Source organism: Myotis yumanensis, unplaced genomic scaffold, assembly GCF_028538775.1.
Source record: "Myotis yumanensis isolate MYYU_CA2020_CCGP unplaced genomic scaffold, mMyoYum1.0.hap1 SCAF_4, whole genome shotgun sequence".
Lineage (NCBI taxonomy): Eukaryota > Metazoa > Chordata > Mammalia > Chiroptera > Vespertilionidae > Myotis > Myotis yumanensis.
This window is the reverse complement of record NW_027223755.1, coordinates 97,207,545-97,232,694: the sequence shown is the minus strand read 5'-3', so window position 1 is coordinate 97,232,694 and position 25,150 is coordinate 97,207,545. Positions and strand designations below refer to the sequence as shown.

Below are 25,150 nucleotides of genomic sequence, written 5' to 3'. Positions count from 1 at the left end.
AAATACTTCTCTTCTCGAATTCGTTTGACATCATTGTACTCGTTTCATGTACAACAGGAGGCCTAAGTCATAACAAAGGTCAAAAGGATGTCTTGCTGCCTTCTTAACGTGACTACCAGGCTGTGTGCTGAGTGGCTGAAAGGCCCTCTCGCTGTGACCTGGGGTGGGTGAGCCGCTCAGATGTCAAGGGCGTGTTCTAGGGGAATGCATATCCCCCATAGACCGTTTGGTTTTGTGGCATTTGTGCCTAAAGGAGAAAGAGACAGATTTAAAGCATCATATGTGATTTCCCTTCTTGAAAATGAAGCTCTCTCAGCGCTCAGATGTGCTAGGTGCAAAGAGAGAACGGTTGGTTTCTAGATGGAGCTGGGGGACACTGTCTGCTTCCATGGGGTTGTGACGATGGCCTTCTTGGCACGGGTGTGGTCTATCAAGAAATATCAGGATGGGAGATCCCCATTTGTGTGTGTTTGTAAATGCATTTATGTTTTGGATGGATGAGCTCAAAGTCAGAATTAGCCCAGCTTTCATGTCACTGATGGGTGCTGGCAGTTTGTACTGGACCACAGGCCTCATGGTCCTGTCTCCACATTATTATGAAAACGAGGGGGATCTGCTGCTTTTAAAACGACAGCAGAATGGTGTGGGGTCGGGGAACCATGGTGCTCAAAGGGATCCAGCACATGAGGACCATGTGCTCAATAACCCTACCATCACAGTAACTTTCCCGGGCACTCACTCAGGGCCCGTCTTCAGATGACAATGGCTCCTAGTAGCATTCTTTCCACCCACAGTTGCTATCGGTGTCAGGTCTGTGAGGTCCTTCCATCTAACAAACTTCACAAACCGCAGAACCCACTGGCACGGAGCCGAGAAAGTGACGTGAGGATTTTTCCCTTTGATGTGTATTTGTTTTCCATGGTCCCCCAGCATGGGCCTCTATGGTAACCTCTCATCTCCCGCCACGTCCCTCCTGTGCACCTGTGCCTACATCAGCCGTGACGCCTTCATGAAGCAGCCTGCACGATGGGTTAAGCTTTCCCGATCTCTCTCGTTGCTTTCCCCCTGCCGTCTGAATCACTGGTTCGTCCTAGTAAATAATGTATCCCCACTTCAGCTTTCTCTTCCTGTTGGAATGGGGACGGTGGCCAGAACTAGGTCAAGAGGGATGTGTGCTTCGTCTCCAGGAGTCCCTGCTACATCCGGCGACATTAAGATCATTTCAAAATCTCTATCACAAATGAGACTGGGCTGGCACATCCCAGACAGGGAGGCAGGGAAGGGCTTGAGTGCGGTTTGAGGGGCTTATTATTTTGCACCGATGAGGACATTGTCAACAGGGCTGTGGTTTAGGAGGGAGAACAGAGCGCTTCCCATGATGTGAAATAAATTCAAGTGGTGGTTCCATGTAACGGGTCATATAGTTTAGTGCAAAGGGTGACTCGTAATGCCCCGTATGAGCCCATCCCTAAGAGCAAGAGGTGGCGTTCTGTCTGTGTTGCTGTGGCAGGATTTTTACTTTTTTTTAAACGTCTTAAACTAATTTATGTTTTGAATGAATAGATAACACACTTAAATAAAAGGAATACAGATGCATGTGGTTCACATGTAACTGATACCTAAGCGGGTGTAGTGAGGGTTTCCCTTTCCACTCACTCGATCCTCCATCTCCAGTCCCTTCCTGGGAGACAGCAATGTCCTAATGCATTGCCTCTCCCTTGACACCTATGCCCCATCTGTGGGTATTTTCTTTTTTTAAAAAAAATATGTTTTTATTGATTTCGGAGAGGAAGGGAGAGGGAGAGAGAGAGAGAGAGAAATATCAATGATGAGAGAGAATCATTGATTGGCTGCCTCCTGCACACCACCAACCGGGGAACCAGCCCGAAACCCTGGCATGTGCCCTGACATGGAATCGAACCGTGACCTCCTGGTTCATAGGTCCACGCTCAACCCCTGAGCCACACCAGTGGGGCTATGGATATGTTCTCTGTTCCATCCTTCCCTGTTCTTCTGTCTCTCTCTTTGACCTCCTGCCTTTCTTCTCTCCCTCCTTTTCTTCCTGTATTCTGTGTATACTCAGCCCCTCTTCTAGCTGAGAAAAAGCAAACAGACTCTCTTGATCAATGTGATGTTTTTTAAGGAGACATTTTTGGAGGTCGCAGATTGAAAGAAATTTGGTTCTGATCTGAAATGCTAATACGTGGCCACCTCAATAAAATGCATTTTCCTTAACCTCATTATATTTGTCTTAGAAAGAGAGACACTGGGAGAACAGTGGGTATCTGTTTAGTTGCCCACATCATTGAAGGGGGTCTGCCGGCCACACTTCTTAAAACATGTTTTAAATACAGCAATCACACCGCCTTTCCTGATTTGTCTACAATATGATTGGGCCACGGTCATGTTGCCAAGCTTATATTCCTCCCTTCTTACATTCTCTCAGGTTGCCAGAATATCAGTGGGTATTTTTAAAAGGCATCCCTTTTTCTTGGCCTTCTGGGAACAGAAAAGGATGCAGAAAGATGCAACTGCTCCTGCATCTTTTGTGCAGGTGGACGCTGCATAGGGATTGGCAGAGCCAAGACCTGCTCCTGCTGCTCTCCTTTCTTTTTCTCCTTTACTTGGTCCGATTTTTTCACAAATTCAAAATTAATTTTTTTTTCCAAAATGGGCATCTCTTCTATTATAAAGTTTAAAACTGGATTCTCTGATTAATTAACTTTCAGGAAATGAAAAGTTAAAGACAGTCCAACTCTGTTGTTGTTGTTGTTGTTTTTAACTGCAGGACTTCTCAGAGCCTTTAATGTGCAAAAGTGAAATGCAAAGAGATGGCTCTAATGCACAATTTCCTGCAAACTCATCTGATCACAGAACATTTTTTTGGATCCAGAGCATTCTCTGAGAAATACTCTTGAAAATTTTATCAGTTTTTTTTTTTTTTTTTTTTTTTTTTTTTTTTTTTCAGTTAGAATGATATAGTCTGCAAGTTATAGAAAAGCTAAGTGTTATATAAGAGATAAAAGCATTTCATCACCTCCCACGGCCAAGTTGATTCTGGGAAGTCTTGGTAGCCAGGCCGAGGTTTGGAATCTTTGTGCTTCTCCTGGCCTTTCTTTCCTTCTTCCCAGAGGAAGAAGCTTCATGTGCTCACATGACAACACTCTCAGCAGGAGGGATGCGGCGGAGGGGGTTGTCCTCATAGTTCTTGTGTGTTGTTGGAGAAAAGTCATTCCCAGACACCTTCTCTGCAGATGTTTTCCTAGATTTCATTGGCCAAAACGTATGCTAATCATTCCCACAGACTGGGGATCTCAGTGATTGGCCACAGCAGCCATATTTTATTTCCAGGGACAGGCACACTGTCACCTGAACCAAACCAGGACTTGCTGAAACAGGAGGAAGAGGAGAATGTATGTGGTGGAGTTACCCAATAGAGAGCGACAGAAGCATCCACACGGGCCCTCTATGTCACTCATGGTGTTGGTTTCCTGCCAGATCTTTTATGTGTTCCCTCCATCCCGAATGCATGACTGTGGGGACCCATACAAAGCGTCAGCAAGAGCCTGGACTCTGGTTGTGAATTTGCAATAGATGTATTCTCTGCTAATTCCCTGCCTCATAGATCCCATCCGCCAGTCCTCACTGACACTTCACCCAGCTTTGCTCTCTCTCTGTATTTCTCCTCATGCTCTTTGGAGGCATCCTGGGTGCTGTCTTTGCTAGTTTCCTCTCTGCCTCCCGGATAGACAGCAGACAGGAAGCACCTCGCGGCAGACCCCAGCTCAGCCCCAGAGAGGCTGTCCGGGAGCTTCTTAGCCCCTACCCTTCCCAAGAGAAGGGCATCAGCCAGTTACTCCTAACAATGATTCACCTGTCTCAGAAGGCTGTTGGGATTGCTCATGACCTCAATGAGCAAAGTAGAGAACAACAATAACAACAAAAACTTGAACATCTGTCCATCTCGAGTTTACTCAGTCTATAGTAGACTGAGCCCGGTTCTGAGCTTGCCTTTGAAATTGTCACTGGATTCCATTGGAGAGATGGTCCACAGAGCTCACCGTGAAATCTGCCCATGAAGGGCCTCTGACTCCATGGGTTGCGTTGACCAGTGAGTCCCAAGATCTCCGCTGACAGGTGGGGGCAGTGCTAGTTGTACAGTTGCCATGACCCAACCGTCAACATTGACCTCGTTGGCATCCGGAACTGACAAATGGACAAATAAACAAGTAAGAGAGAAATGGCATGGCCTCCGTAGCCCCTGTCTCCCTTGGCAACCTACCTATTGGAAAGATGGTGTGCTTCTAGGCAGGGGACCAAAGGACCGCTCTTGTTAGCATTCCTGTAGAATATTTGATTGCAAAAGGACCTGTTGTGCTGTGAGTACCAGATGTTTTGGGGGATGTTTAGGAAGGTTGGTCAGAACACTGCTACTACTCAGCAGGCAAAGACTTGGCTCTCCGGTGGGTTAGAATCGGTTCCTGGACCACAGTTCTCATCAACACAATGGCCAATGGATCCCGTGAGAGTCAGCATAGTATGAGGGGCAGTTAGAGGCAGTCAGGAGCTCTGGGTATAGACTCGGGTTCCTGTCTTAGTTCTAATGCTACCTAATTTCACAACGCTCCAGATACCAATGTTCAAAATGGGGACATTTTTCTCAGAGGACTGTTGATTGGATGAAATGACTTACAGAGAGCACTTCTAAAGACACGTGTGCTCCTAACAGGAGGGGAGAGGCATGAGAGAGCCACTGGGGAGAATGCCACACGAACAACTGAAAAGAGGCAGGCAGGGCAGATGGCTCCCACCCAACTCCCCACACTGAAAAGCAGTTTCCAAAGCAGGTTCTGTAGTTGGTGGTGGTGTGCTCAGGGAAAAAAACACACCCGCCTCTCCCTTAGTTAAGCCAATACGAAAGACTGATTCGGGCTAGCCTAAGCAGAAAAGGCAGCATGCACCAGGCCTCCCAGGCAGCTCAGACTCAGAGAGCTGTCAGACACAGGCGCTTCTTCCTCATCCCCGTCTTTATTTCTCCTTGTGAGGCCACTCAGGATTCATTCTCTTGAGAAAGGCTCTCTTTACATTTCTGTGCACATGGCCCCTTCCAGCTCCTAAGATTCATGCTGCGTCAGTCCCGCAGGGGTAGGGCTAACTGTTGGTGCATCCTGACTACAGATTCCCCGGGCAAGGATCCGATGGGCTCAGCTGGGGTCAGTGGTTTGCTCTGGTCCAGTCAGCTGGGCCCAGGGAAGCAGTTTAAATAAACCTAGTTGCCCAGGGCCAACTATTGAGAGAGAACTCAATTATCAGGCAAAAAGCCATTGCCAGTAAATATCCCCAAGGATGCCCCTGTACCCTCCAAACCTGAGTGCAGAGCTGAGCAAAGGATCATGGGAAATGGGTGTGCTACAGCAAGGTGTAGCTCAGCATTTCCCAAAGTGTAAGACACTGACCCTGTGGTACTCACGGCTTTTAGGAGGTAAACATCAAGTCGTGAAGAAAGGGTGAATCAATTGGAAGTTTATTTATTCCCTTTCCAATTCTTTCTTAATTTTTTTTTATATCTATGGGAAACGAGTTTAAAGTAAAGTCCCTTTAACAAGTCTCTAACAATTTCTAAGCTCTCAATTTAGCCAAATGGGAGTGTGCCTGGGGCTTAGAGCCTGCAGCAGCCAAAGCAGCTAACTCCACTTTAGAAACATTGTTTGGGAAGTGCAGTAGTGAAGAAGAAGGGGCGGGAGCTAGGCCTCCTGAGATAACATCTAGATTCTGCAGTTGTCCTTGTGCTGGTTACTTCAACCCTCTGTGCCTCAATATCCCCTATGTTTAATGCAGATAATAATTGCAAGTATTTCAATAGTTGTGTGTGTATGCATATGTGAACCAAGATTGAAATAATGTGTATGACGTTGTTAGAACAGCATCTGGTGTAGAAAAGGTTTTTAATAATTGTTAGCTATTAATGTTTTTTTACCCCTCAACTTTTATTTTTGATGATTGAAATTTGTTTTCCATTTAGAGTGAAATGTTTCCCTAGCAAAGTTTCCTACATCTACTAGTATGTAGGTTAAAAATGAGGTGCTTTACCCCTAACTGGTTTGGCTCAGTGGATAGAGCATTGGCCTGCTGACTGAAAGGTCCCAGGTTCAATTCCGGTCAAGGGCATGTACCTTGGTTGTGGGCACATCCCCAGTAGGAGGTGTGCAGGAGGCAGCTGATCCATGTTTCTCTCTCATTGATGTTTTTAACTCTCTATCTCTCTCCCTTCCTCTTTGTAAAATATCAATAAAATATATTTTTAAAAATGAGTTGCTTTAAAGATAAGTATTAACTTCATAATGTTACAGATCGCCCGCAGTTATGACAGAAATCCAGACACTGTAATGCAAATGACGGAAGTTTTAGAAACACTGAAACTCTGGTGCAGGCGTGTGAAAGATGTTGCAGAGCAGATCTGCATTATCAATATTTAATTTGCCAGTTAGAAATGAGTTTCTCATTTCTGCTAGATACAAGAGTGATGTGGATTGCAGAATGCAAATGCTAATGATCTTCTTGGCTTAAACCCATTGCCTCCATCCAGACATCAGATAATGAAACTTTCCAACTGCCTTGGAAGTGAGCTCTCAGAACTGGAGATACCTTTCCCTGCCTCTCATCCCCCCACCCTTCTAATGCCCAACACTTTCCCGATGCTCTTAGGACAGCAGGCAAAGAAATGTAAGCGTCCGGCCTTTGGCCAGACCTCACATGCTGTATGGACCACAGTTTTAGGCTGTAGGAGTTCCTGCCAGAGTCGTTTTTTAATATGTTTTTATTAACTTTAGAGAGAAAGGAAGGAAGAGGGAGAGAGAGATACAAACATCACACTGATGAGAGTGAAACATTGATCAGCTGCCTCCTGCATGCCCCTTACTAGGGGCTAAACCTGCAACCAGGACATGTGCCCTTCCTGGGAATCGAACAGGCGACCTCTTGGTTTGTGGGACTAGGCTCAATCCACTGAGCAACACCGGTCAGGCCCTGCCATAGTTTTGGTCAGGAACCATATGCTAGTCACTGTGCTAGATAGCTGAGATATATTGATACACGGTCCCTGTTATGGGGTGGGGCCACAACATTAGTAACAAAGAAACAGAATTTCCGGAGGATGAGGCCCAGAAATCAGGATTTTAAAAAGATTCCCAGGTGATTCTAATGTGCAGCCAAGGTTGAGAACCACTGTCCTATACCTTACGCAGTGGTTCTCAGCCTTCTGGCCCTTTAAATACAGTTCCTCAGGTTGTGACCCAACCATAAAATTATTTTCATTGCTACTTCATAACTGTAATGTTGCTACTGTTAGGAATCATAATGTAAATATCTGAAATGCAGGATTGTCTTAGGCAACCCTTGTGAAAGGGTCGTTCGACCAACAAAGGGGTCGTGACCCACAGGTTGAGAACCGCTGCACAGGCTAGTGGAGAAAGTATGTATCTGTCAAATAACCATGAGTAAACTCTACACGTGAAACTGATAAATATCTTAAATGAGAGATGCTTTGTGTAAGGTTGTGGATGGAAGAAGTTTACCTAATCAGCCTCCACTTAGCACATTTACCAGATTAACACATACTGCTCAGTCCTTTTATAAACCATTGTCAGATGCCCATGGCATCCTGGGAAGTGGCTGCTTTGTAGCCTTACCTTTGCCTTCACTCCTTGAGGGGCCTGCTTGCCAAGAGTCGGTGGCATGCATTCCCAGACCTGCCCCTGCCAGCTGCACTTGTTGTTATAATTACATTATTTAGTGGAATATTATGGAAACTGATGAAAAATGAGCTCAGTGAGAAAGAGAGCTGTTTCTATGAAAACTAAGTTAATGCTTTGGAAACATCCTATGAAAGCAAGTCTTAAATATTATTTTGATGAGTTGTGAGTGAGAGGACTGCAAAATGTTAGTGGAAAAAGGAACCCTCAGAAACCTTAGAAGAGGGGTAATCTGCAAGAAGACCCTTTCAGATATAACTTGAAATGCTCACTCCACTTCAAATAAAAGCAGGACTGTCCCATCGGTATGGCTCAGTGGTTGAACATCAAACTATGAACCAGGAGGTCACATGTTTGATTCCCGGTCCGGGCACATGCCCGGGTTGGGGGCTCCATCCCCAGTAGGGGGTGTGCAGGAGGCAGCCGATCAATGATTCTCTCTCATCATTGATGTTTCTATCTCTCTTTCCCTCTCTCTTCCTCTCTGAAATCAATAAAACAAACAAACAAACAAACAAACAAATAAAACCAGGACTGATAGTATAGATTGGAGATATACAAGGTCCAGATAATGACTGTTTTAGGCCTCACAGGCCATGTGGTTTCTCCTGCAACCATTCACAGCCAGAGGCAAAATGAATGAGCAAGGCTGGGTTCCAATAAAACCTTATTTATAAGAACAGGCAGTGGGCCAGGTTTGGCCCCTGGGCCATGGTTGGTTGATCTCTACTGGAGCCTCTGAAATGTGAATGAGGTTTGTGTGGGAAGGAGGATGAGGGATTCCTATCAGTAGAGAAATCACTCAAAATAAAAAGGCCTTGGACTCACATCAAAGGACAACAAAAATCATGCACAGTGATATGTCCCACAGAAATTAGCTCTCCACGTGTGGACACTGAAGACACTCAGACCGCCAGAAACACCTCCAGGGACAGCTCCCCTGCGAAGACAAGAAATTCACAAACACTTAAACATGTATTACAAGAAGGTCGTCTTCACCAGACCTGGCATTTCATACTCCCCCTATAGTTCTTACGTGCGCCCGGATATTTTCAAGGCTGTTAAATTAATGAGGATGAAGAACAGATCAGGAAACCAGCCAACTTGTTACAGATTTTAATTTCCCCAAATGGATCGTGAGGCCTGGTCACATAAAGAAAGGTCCCGGTAGCCACCTCCCTCCTCTTGGAAGCTGAGCCCTGTAAGTCACATGTATGTTAACTGTCTGCCCTCCTCTGAGACTCCCGGGGATTTCCACACTTTCTCTGGGGAAGACGCCCATTATCCCGTTTAAGGCACTTGGCCTCATATTCTTTCTCCCTTCCTCTTGCTTTAATTTTAGCCCATTATCCGGAGTCATCACACTCCTTTTCCAGGGCCAATCTGCCCCATTTCTGGTTTTATCATTAAGTCGGTTTCATTCAGCTTCAAGCAAAATGGCTAATAATGCTGACATTTCAATTTGTCATAGCTGCTCCTCATTTCTGTGACTGATGCCTCAGTACAGACTTTTCTTCCTGCTCTGTTCTTCTGAGATCTAAATATCAATGGGGGGTGGGTGGGTGGGGGGAGCTGATTCGATAGGAAGGGGAATGGGGCAAGCAGGAGATAGGCATTCTGTAGTGTCCTTTACTTGGGGACAGAAAGAGGCAAGTCTCACTGTGACAGCAAGGCCCCCCACCCTCCTCCGTGGCCTGAAAGGACCCTATCCAGGCTGTGCGTGTGTGGAGGTGAATAGTGTGGTAGTGGACATATGCTTGCTTTTTGTGGCAGTCAGCAAACCCTTCTGCCCTGAGCTAGCCAGCACTCCAAGGTCTCAGGTGTTTAGTCTTGGAGAGATGATTAACCAAGCCAAGGACTCTGGATATAGCCAAGGCAGGCCAACAGGATTCTCTCCCTGAGACCTCGGATGCTGTCTTAGTCCTTTCTGGATGCTATAGCAAATTACCACACACTGGGTGGCTTGTACACAGTGGAGATTTCTTTCTCACAGTCCTGGAAGCTGGTAAGTGTGAGATCTGGGTGCAGCATGGTTGGTGAGGGTCCTCTTCGGGCTGTAGATGTCTCATTATACCCTTACTTTGGTGGAAGGTTGAGGGAGCTCTGGGGGTCTCTCTTCCATGGGAAAATGATCCCATACCTGAGGGCTCCACCCTCATGACCTAATCACCTCCCATAGACCCACCTCCCAATACCATCCCATTGGGGGTTAGGACTTTAATATATGAATTTGGGGGAGACACGCTCATTTAAACCATAACAGAGGTTGAGTGCTGGGATGCCCAATAGGAAAAAATAACACATAACAAGCTGGTATTTGGTGACTTTTTGCAGGGATATCCTGGAAAGACTGAATGAGGAGGTAGCTAACAGGGCTGGACCCAGAGCCCCTGAGTCCCCTCCTTATAGTTGAGCCTGGTTGTCCCTCCCTCCCTTGAGTGATCTCCTTTCCTTCCAGTGACCTCTTTTTATTCTGCTGACGTTAGTCAGAGCCCATTCCTTTGGCCTGTGATTAAAGCAGCCTCGCTGGTGGGCTGGGCTAACATACTAAACTTCAGGAGAATTGCAGAGCAGAGTTTGGGACAGGTTTCCTAAAAGCCACCTCTTGTATTGTTTCCCCAAAATGGTTCCCTGCTGCTTCTGTGTATTTGCAGACCAAGCAAGGAAACTGCTTGCTTATGCCACAGGCAGGGCTGGGTATTTTATAGACATTTGCTCTGTTTCTTGGGTCATCATGAGCCTGGGAGGCGTGAGGATAGAGGTCTGTGTTTGGGGGTAATCAGAGCCCTGTCCTTCCCTGCACAAGGAAGATAGTGTCCCTTTCGGTCACAAGGAGGCATCCAGGTGCCTGCAGGTAGAGGAGGGACGATATAAGCTCATCACACATCCCAGAGGTAATCCGTTCCACAGTACCTGCCAAGGGCCCCCTAGAGTGTTCATGAAAAGTGACATTTTTCTCAAACCTAGCTGGTTAGACTTTTGGATGCCCTAGCCTCACCCTAGAGATACTGAATGACCCTGTTGTTATGGGCTGAATTGCATCTCCCAGAATTCATGTCCAAGTCCTAACTCCCAGTACCTGAAAATGTGACAGTTTAAGGAGAAAGGGACTTGAGCTAATTAAGGGAATATGAGGTCATATGGTTGTCCCTAAACCAACAGGACTGGTGTCTTTATAAACAGAGGTGATTAGGGTACGGACACACCCAGAAGAAAGACCACCTGAGGCCACAGGAAAAGATGTCCATAGTCAAGTCAAGAGAAGGTACCTTCGAAGAAACCAACCCTGCTGACACCTTCATTTCAGACTTTTAGCCTCCAAAATTATAATAAAATACATTTCTGTTGCTTAAGGAACACCTGGAAGGTCTACCCGAGGTATGATGAGGGTGGCACTCATGTGTCCATTATCTCTGAGCCTGGCCCTGCCAACTGGAAAAGGTTTTCTCTTCACAAAACTCAGAAGGTGGTCTTGGAGGTTTAATTTAAACAGAGCCTTTCTAGGCAGCCAAACTTAATAGATCAGAGCCGGCATCATGTTGAAATCTAGTTGATTATCTTTTCTATTGCTGTCCTAAGTGAATTATCATAAGCCCATTGTTTTCTACAACACAAATGTATTATCTTGCAGTTTTTTGGGTCAGAAGCCCAGCCTGGATCTCTCTGGGTTATAATCAGGGTGCTGGTGGGCTGTGCTCCCCTGGGGGCTCTAGGAGAGAGTCTATTTCTTGCTCATTCTGATGGTGGCAGAATTCACTTCTCTGCGGTTGTAAAACTATCTCGATTTCCTTGCTGGCTGGCAGCTGAGGCCACTATATGCCTTAACTTGTGTCTTTTTATGTCATCAAAGCCAGCCAGGGTGGATTGACCCTACCCTGCTTCTTTCATTGCATCTCTCTGGTTCATTCCTCATCTGCTTTTCAGGATTCATGTGATTAACTTGTGTCCTCCCAGATAATCCAAGATAATCTCCCCATTTAAAGGCCCATAATCTTAATTCTATCTGCAAAATCCTGTTTTCTACATAACACAAAGTATATAGGTTTCACACCAGTGGAGAAAAGTCACATGGCCCCAAACCCTATTCATGAGCTATCCCTACTCTAAGCAGCCTATTCTTATGCATGTGCACACTGCATGTGTTTACTCTGATCTTGGATTAGCTACCTCCATTTTCACACAGCATTTCCAAAGTCAGAGGCCAGAACATCCAGAACCACAGTCCAAGTTAGCCCAAGGTCATCAGTGGCACAGGGTCCACCAGTGTCTGTTTGAGCTTCTTCTTTCACAGTCCCCATTGGCATTCTGTTCTTCCCGAGTTAAGTCCAGCAATGGCAAATAAAGTCTGTGGGGGATGTATGTCTTTAAAAGCACTCACCCTTTAATATTGTTGTATTATCTTCCTGTTCTGTTGGTTTCTACTCACAAAGTTAATAAAGTAGAGAATGAAAATGTAAACATTATTTAAGCAATAATTATGTATATTTCACCTAAGTGCTGAACAACACACATGAATGAATAAATGAGTGAATTTATTAGAATGAATGATTCTAAAGTCTCCTGAGAATGGCTGTAGCATTTGGAACCCTGACTCTTCCTCTCCTCACCCACCTCTATGTGCTAAAGACGACTTACTAAAAACACTGATGCACCCCTTCACAGGGGCTATTTTTTCTGGCTATGAGATGCATTCCACTCATGCGCAGAGCAAGCCAGAAGCTTTGAGACCTGTGGAGGAGGCACTCTGCTCAAGATGGACAGGGATTGGGGGATCAGTACCCTAGCTTCCTCACCTTTTGGGTGGGGTAACTCTGAGGCGTGTACTACACCATCGCCCAAAGTGCCACCATAGGATTAAATGCCAATTTCCCATAGTGCCTCACTTTTCCATTCCTCTAAAGATGCTTCCTTAGGTCAGATGTGCTATTAGCACTTGCATTTTCCCCAGCTCTGCTTCTAGGGAGTCCATGCTGAAATCATCCCATCACCATCTTGAGAAACACCATAGTTGAGCAGCTCCATCTAGCAAGGTTTTCTGAGCAGCAGATCTTCCATCACGCTGGCCTTTACGTGAAAATGTGTTGGCCCACCCCTCTACTTCTTCTTTTCTATAATACATCACTGCTATTCTGGAGGGAGGTCTTGGATTATTGAAGAGATTTGAAAGCAGCAGGAGTTTGATCTTCCCTCATCTGACATTTCTCAGCAGTTAGGAAAATTGCGTTAAGCTGACAAGGTAATTGGGGCAGGACACTGCCCCGTTCACGTTTGAGGAGACCAGTGCATTTGCTGCTTCAGTGCGCATGCTTGCATTTGCTCCTCACATGATTTCTAATTTACAGGTTGCTTTTAAGAATGTGGAAACCTTCCTGGATAGAAAGCACAGAGTCATGATTTCTGAAAGCTCATCTGCCTAGCATTCAACAGATACAGACACAGAGTACTCTGCTGGTAACGATGTAGAGATTTAGATATTTTAGGCAATTTTTATAGTGTTATTCTCAATGACTGTGCACCCTGGATCTTGGTTGCATATGTGGTGTGACAAATTTAAGCCAAAAGTATGTTTTGGTAGAGGTCTGAATTAAACATAGCGCTTTTCAAGAGAGCAGAGTTAACATTTAAGTGGTTTTGATTAACCTGGTTTTGCTTATTTGCTCCTAGATATTCTAGAGCAGAGCCATCTCCCTTCGCATAACATGATTTGGGAGCACTGCCTTAGGAAACATAATTTTCTAAGTAGCCAAGAGCATCCTGCCCAGAATATTTCCCCAAAGTTGCCTCAAACTAAAGAGTTGAGATTTGGCCATTTTCCATGCACAGCTACTCAGGTGGTGCAGATTAGAAAATTGTAATCTAACTATAAAAACACCAAAATGATTAAGGTTGGCAAAAAACAGAGCTGATGAGATTGGGGTAGGGGAGGGAATGAGGTGGGCAGCAGTTCAGGAACCTGGGAGTTTGGAGTTTGGGAAGTGGATAGTGCCTGCAGTTGTGCCCAGAGTGGCATGTTGTCAAGTTTTCCTCTGGCTATGCTTCCCATTGAGAGCAGCTAACTCCCAACAAACAGGCTAGACCTTCATGAGCATGAAAAATGTGAGCCCCATGTGGTTGAACACACAGTAGGTTCTTCACAAGCTAAGCTAAAGCTTCCATCCTGAGAAATGTGGGTTCTTTGACATTACAGAGCAATTGTAATTCTAAAGCTTCTATTAAGCATCTAGAAAACACCACCAGAAGAGTCCATATCTTACTTTTTAAAGCAAAGTAAGTCAACATTTGCCTTTAAGGGCCATGGAGTCAGCTAGATAGAATCCACCAACAGAACTGAACAGCAGAGGAGATAAAATATTTTTTTTATATATATTTTATTGATTTTTTACAGAGAGGAAGGGAGAGAGATAGATAGTTAGAAACATCGATAGAGGAGAAACATCGACCAGCTGCCTCCTGCACATCTCCCACGGGGGATGTGCCCGCAACCCAGGTACATGCCCTTGACCGGAATCGAACCCGGGACCTTTCAGTCCACAGGCTGACGCTCTATCCACTGAGCCAAACCGGTTTTGGCGGAGATAAAATATTTGAAGTAAATTGAACAAAGGCTCAATGATCTGTGGGGATTATTGAGCCATTTAAATACATGTGATTGGAGTTCCAAATAGAGGTGAGGAGAAATAGAAAATTGGACAGAAAAATATTTGAGGAAATAATGGCCACAAGGTTGGCAAATTTGATTAAAACATCAACCTGTACATCCAGAGAATACAGGAAAAGACAAGCCGTCTAAATGAAAGAAATAGCATACCCTGGCACGTGATGAGGAAATTGTTCACAACCACAGGTGTGCAGAGTGCTTTCTCAATGAAGATCTATCTGCTGTGTGTGCAGCATGCCTCTCTGCCACCTGAGTGTAGGCGAGGAAGACACAGAAACACTGTGCAAACTTCCGGGATTGGGACTGGTGAGAGTGGGAATGATAGCAGCGTCAGAGGGAAGTCAAAGAGAATTAAGGAGGAATAGGCAAAGAGAGGCAAAGGGAGTCACCGAAGGGAAGAGATGTAGGGCAGGCTCTAGGATAGTGAAGATGTAGTTCCTATGTTATTGAAAGCATCTCACTGATGAGACTGAAGCTGTGAGGTTAATCACATTGCAGAGTTCTTTTTTCTTTTTTTTTAAAGAATAGCTTATTGATATTTAGAGAGAGAGGGAAGTGAAAAGGGGAGAGAGAGAAACATTGATCTGCCTACTGCATGCCCATGACCAGCAACCCAGGCATGTGCCCTTGACCTGCAGGAGGAAGCCCAACCAACTGAGCCACACCTCTCCTGGTCACACCAACAGTAAGAGCCTTTCACTGCTTCGTGATGACCCAAGTTTTAAAAGGTTAATGGCTATTACTTTTAGTTAACAGTTTTTTTAAAGCACTGAAGGTTGCCAAATAGAACTCTACAAAAGGGTTGTGAAGTGGAAAACTTGGCTGTTGTGTTCCTTTGGGACCCATTTTTGAGCATGAATATATAATGATTGGAAAAGTAGTTACCGATGTTTAAAAAGACAAAGGTTTTAAACGACTATCCAGATTTATTGCTTCTCTTTAAAAGACCAAAATTTAAAAAAAATCAACAAATAAATTGAAAATCTGGAAATTTGGGGCTTGAATTTCTACATAGAAATAATTTGTTGAAACTAAATATCTGTTGCTTTATTTTAAATGTTGCACACACTATAGATTTCCAGTTGCTATTTATCTTCACACTTGTGCTTTTTGTTGTTGTTGTTGTTATTTAGATTTAACTGCAATCTTAGTTAAAATGGAAAAATAAAATAGACAAAGAAGAGTCACATGGTCCATAAAATATAGGATACTAGAGGCCTGATGAACGAAATTCCATGCAAGGAGCTCAGCCCTCCCAACCCCTTGCAGCCTCGGCTGGCCTTCACAGCCCCAGTTTCATCCAGAAGATCATCTGGAAGGCTATTCGGAAGGTTGTTCGGCTGTTTGGTCTAATTATCATATTTGCTCTTTATTATATAGGACTAGAAGCCCGGTGCACAAAAATTTGTGCACTGGCAGTGGAGGGGGGGGGGGGGGGATCTCTCAGCCCAACCTGTGCCCTCTCACAATCTGGGACCCCTCTAGAGATAACTACCTGCTGGCTTAGGCCCGCTCCCCTGGTGGCAGATGGCACGCCCGATCCCGCGGTGCCTGCCCCGTCTCCCCGGGTCGCACATGGCAGGCCCGGATCCTGTGCTGGGGCGGGCAGTGGCTCAGGATCTCGCTGCTGCCCGCCCCACCCGCCTCGCCCCGCACACAGCAGGCCCAGATCCTGTGCTGGGGCGGGCGGCAGCTCAGGATCGCGCCCCAGTGCAGGGCCACGCAGCGGGATCTGCCTGCAGTATACAAATTTAATGGCCATCTTTGTTGGGTTAATTTGCATACTCTTCTGATTGGCTGATGAGCGTAGCAAAGGTACGGTCAATTAGCATCTTTGTCGTTTATTAGTGTAGATACCAAATCTCTTTGTGGAAATGTAGAATAATTTCAAATGTTTAATATGCAAAAACCATACTACAGACCCTGCCTGTTTCACTTAGCTATATCAACTGTGTAATACCCACCCCCGCCCTGAAAGCAAGTTCCTTTCTTTAACTGCTAGCAGTAGAACTAACATAGAGAAAGTGTAAACACTTCTAAATGCCACCTTCCCATTGTCAACCAAGAGGGTGTGGTAGGTATTAGGGATCATATCAGGGATCCACCACTCTAAAGTCCCATTCCAATGTCATGGTTGATATGCCCACTCATATACCTCTTGAAAGCCCTGGGGATAATAGTTTTTTGTTCAGCTGAAATCTCTCTTGAGACCAGAAAACAGGCTGCTCGTTGTTGTTTTAGTTAAACACTTACTGTCTGAACAATTTTCTCATATTGCATTTCTAGAACAGCTTGGAAGTGTGCACTGTTAGTAGGTATGGGTGGGAGGGGTGGGCCAGACATCAGTCTGATCTTGGAGCAGGGCCGTTGAGTGGAGAAACCCCAGAGGTTTGCCTTGCACAGAGTTCTGATGCAGCTATACTCCTCTGCCCAGAAATCTCTTCTACGCCTGTGCAGTTCTAAGCCAGTGGCTTTCCCGTGGCGCACATGTCCCCCCGATCAGGCTAGTCCTTGTTCAGACAATCCGTGAGGGCCAATGTTGGCATCGGTGGGCAAGGTAGCATCAGTCCAGTAGCTTCAGAAAACATCAGTGATCTTTATGTTTAACTGACCAAAGTAAATGCTGTTTTGCAAACCGCAATGAGTTTTATGTGATGAATTTCCTCAAGAAAGCCAAAATGAGAAATTTAGGTTCATGGAGGCGGCAAAGCCAGTGCATTTATTAGCATCCAGGGTGAAAGTCTCAAAGATTAATCTGTGAATAACTGTGCCATTTGTAACATCATAAACATGGTCTAATGGGGAGACAGTGCGGGGGAATGGGAGGATTTGCAACCTGTCATCACAGCAGTGCCTGGATCAGATGTGCTACTAAGTTCCTCAGCAGATATTCAGTATCGCGTTTGTGTCTTCTTGTTATAATTTGTACTGTATTAGTAGCATCTCACCATATTAGTGAGGTCGAAATGTTTTTAAAATTATATCTCTTGGGTGGATTGAAATGGAATGTTCTGAGATGGTGCAAGTATTAGTCATATTAAACTTGCCCTGTTAGCAGCTTGCCTCTGAACTGATACTTAAATGAGGTTTTAATATAAACAAAATGTACTTTCGAAATGTGCTTCCAGCTACAACCAATTTCTCCCAGTCCATTAGCCACTTTGCATCCACTTTTAAGAAACTTGAGATTGTGGGTTTGAGGAGCCAAACTGTTTGCTCAACTCATTAAGTCAAGAAGTGAGACAGCGAAGGCCAGGGCGGCGGAGTTTCCCAGGTGACACTGGGCCCCACCTTGCAGCCCAGGCACACCCACCGCTCCCGACCCAGGCAAGCAGCTTTCCAGGTGTCCCTGCCTGTACCTGCCTGAACCGCTTCGTGTCCTTCCCTTGGATGCGGCAGGAGGCTGGTGACTGTGTCTTTCTGCTTTGATATTTCCGTGCTCTTTGGATTTCAAGTCACCATTGTTATGCAGAAAAAGGGAGCTAGGGCACTGAATGGCCAAAACACCTGATGTCCCACTGCACAGGGTGGTACAGTCTCAGCAAAGCTGGTTTGAGAATCTCCTGAGGAAGTGGCCTAAGGCAGGCGTGGTTTGACTTTGTGAAATGGCTCTTTCACCCACCACACAGACATTCTTGCTAATGTCCTCATAAGGAGGCAGTGTCTGGGGCTGTCTTAGCAATGGCTTCAAACCATAGATGGTTTCTGTCTCCCAGTTCTGGGTCTAGAAGTCTGGGACCCAGGTGTCAGCAGCGCCACGCACTCTTCAGTGGCTTTAGGCGGGGGGAACTCTTCCTGGCTGCTCTTGGCTTCAGGTGTAGGCCTGCCCTTCCCTCCCCCTGGTCTTGGGGGTTCAGATGCCATCTTTGCTGCGTGTCTTCACAACGTTTTCCCTCCGTGAATATCTGTGTCTGTGTCCAAGTCCCCCCTCCCCTTTAGTAAGGACACCAGTCCTTTTGGATTAGGCCCACCCTATTAACTTCATTTTAACTTGATGACCTCCATAAAGACCCTATTTCCAAATAAGGTCCCCTTCTAAGGTACTGGGCATTAGGATTCCAACATATGGTTTTGCGGGACACAATACACCCCATGATAGCAGGAAATCTTTATTCTTGTACATTTGTGCCACATACTGCCTCGGTCACAGCACCAGGGGCCCTGTGGTGTAATTCACTGCCTTGTGGGATGTTGAACCATCATTGGTCCTTAGGGAACGAGAATCTTTTCCTGGGAACCAGGCTTTCTGAGTTCCAGAGAGCTCCACATACCTCTTAGACCAGACCATGGAGAAAGCAAGGATGATCTGTGTTCTAAATCCTAACATGTCCTGCTCAGTTCCTCGAAAATACATATATACCTTGAGAAAAGAGCCAGCATGCTTGCCTTCAAGGGGCTCGCTCCCAGATTAGAGGGGTATCATCTTTAATGTAAAAATAATAACAATTATTATTGTTGTTGGCATTGATACTAATAAATGCATATGGTTCCCTGAGTGCTTACACTATGCTCCGTAGTATGTTCATGCTTTTACTCTTATTATCGCATTAAGCCTGACCGCAGGCCAGTGATGTGGAGATTATCTTGTGTCCCTGATGCCGGGGAGGTTCCCTGACACACCCAAGACTGCAAAGCTGTTGGAGCTCCGATGTAGCATCAGAACCAGACTTGCTGGCTCCTCCTCCCATCTCTACATCAACCTCCGAGGCCAGGGACTGCCTGTGTGCATGGGCCAAGCCCAGGGTCACGAGCCCACTCCTGCACGTGGCTCCACCCGGCTGGGCCATGCATGCTGAGGTGGCTCTGAGGAGCTACCTTAAGAGAAGGCCACTGTGTGTCCCTGGAAGAAGTGCAGGCGTGCACACTGGGTCAGCAGAGTTAAATCAACACACGCACTGTATCCATTCCCCGTGGCTCACTTGGTTGAGTGTCTTCTCATGCACCAAGAGGTTGCTGGTTCGATTCCAGGTCAGCACATACCCATTTTGGGCTTCCCAGTAGGGGGCATGCAGGTGGTGACCAGTAGATATTTCTCTCTCATGGATGTTTCTATCTCTTCTCCCTCTCCCTTCCTCTCTCTGAAATCAATACAAGGAATTACATAAATAAAACAACACCCAGCCATTTCTTTGGCAAGTCCTGCACCAGCAGGACCAGTGTTATGCGTTTGCCCCACAGTGTGCCACACAGCACAAGCCCCAGGCACAGCAGGAGACATTGAGCAATGCAAAGTCCTTCTTTGTCAGAGGCTGTACATTCTCACAGAACGTGGAGGCGGTGTCACATCTGTTTCAGTCTCTGGATAAAGACAAATAAAGTGCCACAGTGAGGAATTATCTCATAAAGGCCTTTGCCTTGTGTTGGGGAAAGAACTAGGAAGATGAGAGAGAAGAATAACCATTACCCAGCTTGGCAGGAGGCAGACCTCTGGGATACTGGATATATTCAAACTCTTGGTCTGGGTGGTGATTACATAGGTGTGTGTGTATGTGTGTGTGTGTATGAAACTGCACACTGAAGATTAGTGCACTTCACTGAATGGTGGTTGCCAGGGACTCCGGGAGAGGGCCATGGGAAGTTATTGTTCAGCGGTAGAGTTTCAGTGTTGCAAGATGAAAAAAGTTTAAGGGATGGGTGGTGATGTTGGTTGCAGCTGAAAGTGTACCCATAAAATAGTTATGTTACACATTTATATACCTTGTTATATATGTTTTACCAAAATAAAAAAAATAGTGCACTTTACTGTATCAAAATGATACCTTGAGCAAAAAGTGAAAGTGGAGTAAGTGGAATAAAATGTTCCATTGCCGTTGAACTTGGGCAGTCACCGGGAGGGTTGCACTGATCTTGGCTAAGTCCTCGCAGAGTGAGGAGCAGCTGCAGAGGCCTGGCCGGGGTGTCCCAGCAGACTGTGGACCCCCAGGTGCAAATGGAGTATCTCCCCAGGGCCTTGCCCACCTTCCTGTAGCTGCTTCTGCCACCCACGTCCCGTAAGAAGCAGCCTGCCCTTGCCCTGGCAGAACCGCCTTTACTATGATTTTAACACCAAAGAGATGACTATTTCTATTGAACAAATGTAGCAGAGCCTCAGTCCACAGGAAATGTGTGTTTTTCTTCCCTGTGGTGTTACAAAGTTTGCCAATCCTGCCCTGTGGCTCCTGAAGCTCTCGGGCCGCCTCAGGACTCCTCGGTGATTGCTCACCCGATGTCCTGGGATCCCGGCCTTGTTCGCTTGGGGTGCTCTCCCAGCTTGATTTTGTCTGGCTGCATGTCAGCGTTTTGGAACTGGCTGCTGTTCTGCCTGGCATTAGGCTGGGCTTGGCATGGCTGATGGCACGGTGCAGTGAAACCCTCTCCGTGGCCACCTGGGCCTGGCCACTGTGGTTTGTTGCCCTAGGATTGTAACAAACTGCAGACTGGGGTTATCACTCTCACGCTGGCTCACAGGCATAGTCCATTACCAGTGGCCGGGGGGCCTTAGGGATTAGTCATTCCCTAGATGCATTCCCTCGGCAGCTTCTCAGGGCTCTTGGAAGGAGCCCCAACCCCACCCTGTGCTGGCTAAGGCCCTGCACTGAACAGCTCTTCGCCTCACACTCCAGCCTTGATTCTCACCAGCTGCTGGCTCCAGCCACACTGGCTTTATGAAGACCCAGAACATGGGTGTCATTTCCATCTGCAACCACGGTTTATGTTCCCAACCTTGGCCTGTATAACCCTGGCTGCTCCTCATAGACAGTAAAGGGAATATGTGGCCAGCTTCAGAGAAATTCATATCCAAATGCTGGAAAAATCAGAGCGCTCATTTCTCACTAATTATGGAAATAGAAGTAGCAGCAGTTTTTATATGGAGGGTGATATTTATATGCTTAATTAATTTGATCATTGAGTGCCGAACTGATATTTGATAACTGGGTAGAATCTTTAAAAATAATTCCTTGTGCCCTAGCTGGTTTTGCTCAGTGGATAGAGCATCAGCCTGCGAACTGAAGGGTTCCAGATTGGATTCTGGTCAAGGGCACACGCTCAGGTGTGGGCTCGATCCCCAGGAGGGGGGGCGTGCAGGAGGCAGCTGATCAATGCTTCTCTCTCATCATTGATGTATCTCTCTCTCTCTCCCTTCCTATCTGAAATCAATAAAACTATATTTTAAAAGATGAATAATAAGTAGATAAAAATAATTCCTATTTGAGCCTGAGAACAAGGCACATTAAATGTATCCACTATAACAGTAGGTCCTGGCCTATCAGCCCGGTTGCAAAGGAGAGAAAAACTGGTTTTGAATGGAATGTTTGAGTATGTTTACTTTGTTATTAATATGATCTATAAAGGAAGTTTTGAGAGGCGTCAGTAAATAGAAAATATCAGTCTGCTTGTTTGAAGGAACAAGGTTGGAGGAATTGATTGAATAATCACATTGGTTATGAGCAGAATTTCAAACATAGAAATAATTTACTGACACACACCCCCAGGGGGCAGCCTACTGAATGTTCCATTCCATCTGTTTAACCTCCGGACTCCAGGATAGAGGAATCGGAACACCTCCCAAATCTGATTTATGGGAAACAGCTGTCTCCTGCTTGTGTCACAGTGATAAAATGTTTCACCATCTTGGGGGAATCTTATTCCTGGCAGAGGGGCCACATGTTCAAGCAGGTGGGAGGATGAATGGGTACACGAGGAGAAGACGGAAAGGAAGTGCAGCCAGGGGAACGCTTTGTGCTAACCAAAGCTGAAGATCCAATATACAAAGCAAGCAAACAAAAAAGCTCAAGAAATAATAGGTACTGATCTCTGATCTGTATAGGCAACCAAGTCTAGACAGTATCCACTTCTCCATGAATCAGCTGTGTTTGTTTCTTTGTTAGCTTTGTGAAAGCTTGTTTGATAAGTCAGTTCATTAACTCCCATGTGCAATAAATAATTTATCTCATTATTTATTTGGAATCGACTTACTGTTGAATCCATCTTCTATCCCACCTGCCAGGCAGAACGTTCACTTTCAGCCATCTCACAGCCTTCACTTTTCCTAGGCCTGTGCAGAGGTCTGAGTGGTGCAAATTGCACTACCAAGAAGACATTGGGGGTGGGTCATGGACCATCAGTTGATAGTGGTTACTATGGCAACATCTCCTATCAGATGCCCATAGTTTCTCTTGGGGTGGTGGCTCAGTTGCTTTACTGTCTTCCTTAGAGATGATGGCTCTCTGGTGAAGCTGGGGACCCGGTCTCTTAGCATCCAGCCTGCCTGGGGCTCCATGCAGCCCTCTTCGTCTTGGGACACAGAGATCTCTGCCTCATGCAAACTGAACGGAGCACCTCTCCCACCTCCTTAAGTCTCAAAGGCGTGGCCACTCTACCAGTTACCTTTCAGGTGTTCTACTGTCTCAGCCACCTGTTCCAATCTCGCCCATGTACTTCTGATCCAAAGGTTATAAACTTAAAAACAAAACACAGGCAAGTGAATGACTGTGGCAGACCTGGTATAATACAATCAAGACAGGCCAGTCTTTGGTGAATAGAATAACATAATTCAAGTTCAAAGATATTCAGATATAATTAAATGAAACACAACATTCTACTGATCACTTAGACTGCCAATATTCTCTTGACTTGGGCTTTAGCTAAAGGAAATTAAACACACACACACACACACACACACACGCACACACACACACAGTGTGCCTCTGAACCAGGGCAGTTGGCCACCCTATTCTGGATCCTATTTGCTGTGATTCAGGGGCCCCTAAAATTCTGTAGGCAGGTAGGATAATGAGCATGCATGATTGAAATGTTGTTACCAGTCAGTGGCTGTGTGATTATTTTCTTGCCACATGGAGGTAGCTAGGTATGAGGATCTCTCCCTTTCTCTTGAATGTTATGGCATGGCAGTGGTTCTCCCCAAATTGCTTGGTCATTATGCATCTTGATTGGACTACCTACAGGCTATTTTAACAAGTGCCTGCGGCCTGCCCAGTGCTGCAGCTTCATCCACAATTTAGCGAATGCATGTTAATTGTGTAGGTGATATTCTGCCTTGTAATCTTACATGGAAACATAAACTGACTAGGGTCTCCGTTCGGCAGTTTCTCTGTGTGGTGTGTAAATATATAAGGAATGGTCAAAACTCAGACCTGAGCGAGAGATCACGTCCTCCCCTCCCCCTTAAGGTACGAGATGCATTTTAATATTAATTTCTCCTTTATCCATCTATCAATAATTGAGCACTGCATCAATTAATATGCCGGGCAAATTGCATTCCCCATCTTCTCCTCCACGATGTATTTCAGTAATGGAGATAATTTTCAAGATAAAGGATACAATTTAAAATGGATTAAGAAGAACAACTAATAAAGGAGGATGGATTCAGGGAAGAGGGGGAAAAAAAGTGGGATACTTTCAGGAAATCTTAGCTGTGCATCCAAGCCTGTGGATTTTTGTAAGGGGAGCCTGTGGAAATTACCAAGTTTTATGCACACTGCAATTTTCCAGGTATGTAGTTGCAGAGGATGAGGGAGGAGGAGGAGGAGGAAGAAACACAGGCAAACTCACCCTTACCACCCCCCCCCCACACACACACACCTCAAAATCTGGCCTCCTAAGGAGGAGGATAAATGTATCATCTGCATCCGTGGGTCAGGAAGGCTCAACATTTGTGCTACCAAGTCTTTCTGCAGCTTTGCATTTGCCAGGTTCAGTTGGTGGGGTTTGGTTCTGCTTTTGATGAGCTGAATTGGCCCAGAGGCCTCACAGGCCCATCCCCCGCGCCCCCTCCCCGCGGGGCTCCCGGTTCCAGGTCCACACCCTGGCTGCAGCCCTGCACTGGGAACCGCTGCCCTGCGCCGCGATGGGCTGGTGGCAGCTGCGGGTGCAGGCAGCAGGCAGCAGGCAGCGGGCAGCAGGCAGCCGGAGCCGCAATGACGCCGCGGAGTCGGTAGATGGCTGTAGACAAGTGTGCTGAGCCCTGTGGTATCCAGAGCAATGTGTCTGGGGAGGCCTTGACCGGACTGGATGCTGCTTTTATCTGAAGTACATTTAAAGAGATAAAGGGGAAGCCGGGTTGCTGCACGTGTTCTTTTCTCTGCGGCTGGAGCTTTACTTTGAGTTAAAAAAAAAATACAACAATTTCTCCGCGGCTGGCCTCCCGGAGCCGCGGCTCTGTGCAGATGGGCTCGCCTCCTGAGGATCGGCCGCCTGCCTGTCAATTCCACCCGTGGGGATTTCCGTGAACCTCCCACCAGCGCCAGGAAAGGGGGTAGCGCCCGCCTGTGTATGACTACACCACCGCTACTATTATTAATACTACCAGTGACATCGGGGTTTGTTTGCGCCACTGTTGCCGGCTGCCTAAAGTGTCCGGATTTGCTCATTAAGCAGCCACACCAAGAATTTGTTACCTAAGCAGCCTTGACAGGAAAGAGAGGAAAGGCAAGAGTTAGGAAAGAAAGAGAGCGAGAGGAGAGAGAGAGAGAAAGAGAGAGAAAGAGAGAGAGAGAGAGGCAGCTTGGAGCAAGTCACATCACACACAGTGCCACTGAAGGAATGCTGGCCTCGTAAACTCACAAACAAGCACAACAAACCTTGTGTAAGGAAAGAAGAGGGATTCTGAGGACTTGGCAGGAAAAGGCAAGATTCTCTACCCACTGGTTTCAGACTGTCTTCCAGATACTCTTGGTGAAGTGAGGAGACTTCTGTTTGCTGACAGAGAGCCCCTGATTTCTCCCTCAAGATGATGATGTAT

At 46.1% G+C, this 25,150-nt stretch overlaps 1 protein-coding gene across 15 annotated transcripts in view; it reads left to right on the top strand.

Moving 5' to 3' along the window:
* RBFOX1 (RNA binding fox-1 homolog 1) overlaps window positions 1-25,150 on the top strand; it is a 2,061,082-nt gene that overhangs the window by 1,460,766 nt on the left and 575,166 nt on the right. The window lies entirely within an intron of this gene.